This window comes from Orycteropus afer, unplaced genomic scaffold, assembly GCF_000298275.1.
Source record: "Orycteropus afer afer isolate SDZICR_OR568_19922 unplaced genomic scaffold, OryAfe1.0 scaffold00064, whole genome shotgun sequence".
NCBI lineage: Eukaryota > Metazoa > Chordata > Mammalia > Tubulidentata > Orycteropodidae > Orycteropus > Orycteropus afer.
Window position 1 is genome coordinate 2,357,266 of NW_006921651.1, and position 3,488 is coordinate 2,360,753.

A 3,488-nucleotide genomic window follows, 5' to 3' on the forward strand; every position below is an offset into this window, starting at 1 on the left:
GCCTGCTACTCTGTGCTATGCCCGTGCTTATCTTGCTCCTGGAGACCCGGTCCCTCTCGGGAGGGTAACAAGGGAAAGTGTTCAGTGCAGATGAGTGAGTAAGCACAAGCCTGCCCGTGCTTACCTCGCTCCCGGGGACTAAGCACAAGCCCGCCCGTGCTTACCTTGCTCCCGGAGACCCGATCCCTCTCAGGAGGGTAACAAGGGAAAGTGTTCAGTGCAGATCAGTGAGTAAGCACAAGCCCGCCCGTGCTCACCTTGCTCCCGGAGACCCGATCCCTCTCGGAAGGGTAACAAGGGAAAGTGTTCCAAGAAAAGCCATATATAATACTAATTTCACATACAAAGGTCAGAAGACTCCCAGTTTTCATCCTTACCTCCAGATTCTTGGTGTTATGATCATCAGAAATAATGCTTTCTTTAAGATTGTTGGGCCCATTTCCGTAGGAGGTAACAATCTGCCCTTTTGTGTCTAAGGTATGATCAAGACAACCCAGGAAAATGTCAAAGAATAATGGTGATTCAGTGAATAACTCTTTTCCTGTGAGTCACATCTCAGTCAGTCACCACAGAAATGTCATTAATCAGCAGCTGTGTAATCTTTTGGGTGGTTTTTGCCCTATTTTTTAGTTCACTGGGTAGCCAGATTGTCATTCCAATATTTATTTTCTAACTGTCTAAGGTTATGAGAGCATGATGTAGAACAATCATACAATTAAAGTTAATCTATCATTTTTAAAAATATCATGATGAATGCTCCCATGGATAAGTGCCACCTTAGTCACATTTCAGCGTGCATTCCAAAGGACACACTTTTTCTCTGTGCTTCCCTCTCTCCACAGGGAAGAATCAGTTGCTTCCTCATGGATGTCACATAATATGTAAACATACTTCTACCATAAATTACATTGTTTTTCTGATATTTATTGATACGACTTACCCTCAATGGGTGATTATCCTATGGAAAAGAGGGGTCCCTTAGGACCTGGCACAATGCCTGGTATGACCAAAAAAAAAAAAAAAAAAAACCCCACCAAACTCACTGCGTTGAGTTGAATCCGACCCATAGTGACCCCTCCTTGGGTTCTGAGGTGGTGTCTCTACGGAAGTAGATTGCCCAGTCTTCCTTCCGAGGAGTGGCTTGCACCCAATAAAGATTTATTGACATGCTATCAGCTATGCAACAAACTTGTATCAGTTGTTAATCTAGTAGCAATAGTTACTTAGGCAGGACCATACCTGCTTTTCCTAGAGTCTGCAAACCTTTGCTAAATTAAAAGAACAGTATGTATAACATATTAAGGACTCCTGGTGGCACAGTGGTTAAAGTGCTTGGCTGCTAATTGAAAGGTCAACAGCTTGAACCCACAAGCCATTCTGTGGGAGAGAGACGTGGCAATCTGCTCTGTAAAGATGACAGCCTTGGAAACCCTATGGGGCAGTTCCACTCTGTTCTATAGGGTCTCTATGAGTTGGAATCAATAGCAATGGATTTTTATTTAACATATTGCTCAAATAGTTGCGTATTTATTAGAACGAAGGTTTGTATCATTCTAATTTGAGTAGAAAAATGGCTGTTTATATAAGCTTACAATATCTCGATGGCACGTAATAACAACAACGACATATTCCCTAACTGTGAAAGCTATTTCAATTTTCCCTGCTTTATTTGTCTTCACAGCCTTTATCAATATGTAACATTCTTCTGTATCTAACATTTTGTTCTTATTCTTTGTCTGCCCTCACCAGGATATACGCTTCACGAGGGCAAGGATTTTTGTCTATTTTCTTCCCTGTTTTATCTATGCCTAGAAAAGTGCTTGGAATGTAGCAAGTGACAAATATTTGTTACACAAATGAATAAATAAATGAACAAATGAAATAAATTTAGGAATTCTGGTGATTTGGCTGATAGCTTATTATAATTTTTCTTGTGTCTGTGGGTGTAAGGATACCTAAAGAAAAAAAAAAGACATTATGTTGAAGGTAGTACAGTTCTAAATAATAGCACAACATAAGAAAAAGCTCAAGTAATCCATGTTCTGTCTCAGGAAAATAAAAGTAAGCTAGTATGTTTGACTAGGAGCTCTGGTAGCATAGTGGCTAAAGTACTTGCCTGCTAACCAGAAGGCTGGCGGTTCAAACCCACCAGCCACTCCTCGGAAGGAAGGTTGGGCAATCCTACTTCCGTAGTGATACTGCCTCGGAAACCCAAGGAGGGGTCGCTATGAGTCGGGGCCGACTCGACAGCACATAACAACAACAACAACAACAGTATGTTTGACTAGTTCAACTAGAAAGGAGGCAGTGCCATGTCATGGCATTCTGAATTCAGTATTTAGTTATTCAGTGCTGGGAGTGAGGGGACCTGTGCCCAAAATAGCTGTCCTAGCTACCTGGACCTCCAGGAAGGAGAGCAAATGGTCCTAAGCTTACAAGGAGGGCTGCTAATGCTAAGAGAAAGGGAGAGGACTCTCTCTACCAACGTTGAGGGCTGTAGGGGGGCATAGTGAACAATGAGGTATTATCGTGGGAGGTGGGGCCAGCAACTTATGGCCTTTTCTTTAAAAATGAAATTTTACTGTGTTTTTGGTGAAGGTTCACACAGCAGTTTTAGGTTGCTACTCAACAGTTTCTGCACAAGTTGTTCACTCACATGGGTTACATTCTTCACAATGCATGCACAGTCTCATTATTTCCATTCTGGTTGGTCTGTTTCCATTAATCTAGTTTCCCTGCCCCTTGACATTCTGATCTTAGTTTTAAAGTAATTGTTTGGTTTTCTTAAAAACATTTCACTGTGCTTTAGATGAACGTTAAACAGCAAATTAGTTTCCCAGTCAGCAGTTCATACACAAATTGTTCTGTGACATCGGTTGCAATGCCCCGTGATGTGTCAGCACTCTCCCTGTTTCCCCCCTGGGTTCTCCATTTCCATTCATCCAGTTTCCCTGTCCCTCCCTGTCTGCTCATCTTTGGTCTTGGGCAGATGTTGCCCATTGGTCTTGTATAGTTGCTTGTTCTCAGAAGCATGTTCTTCATGTTGTTTGTTTTATAGTCCCATCTGGAAGGTGGTCTCTGGGAATGTCTTCATTTTCAAGTTAGACAGTTTTCTCAGGACAATAAACTCAGAAGTTCCTCTAGTCTCTTTCTGACCAGTAAGTCTGGTCTTTATTTTCACTTTGGATTTTGTACTACTTTTTTTTTTTTAACCCATTCTGTCCAGGACTTTCTATTGTGGTTTTTGTCAGAGTGGTCAGTCATGGTAGCAGGACTCTACGGAATTCTTCTGGTAAAGTAATTGTTGGCTGATTGATCTCATATAGGTGATTTTTTCAAAGGAGCACAGTACTTACAGGTCATATTTGTAATTTTCTGAGCCAGTTTGTTACTTAGCTACCAGATGACCTCAGGGGTTAATTTCTGTTCAAGGTTTGAAGAGTATCAGTCTCAACTAGTTCAGTTGGTCTGCTTTTTTTTTTTTTTTT

At 41.4% G+C, this 3,488-nt stretch overlaps 1 protein-coding gene across 1 annotated transcript in view; it reads left to right on the forward strand.

The window, feature by feature from the left end:
* Positions 1-3,488, forward strand: part of CFAP43 (cilia and flagella associated protein 43) — a 135,208-nt gene that overhangs the window by 26,839 nt on the left and 104,881 nt on the right. The gene's annotated exons all lie outside the window — the stretch shown is intronic.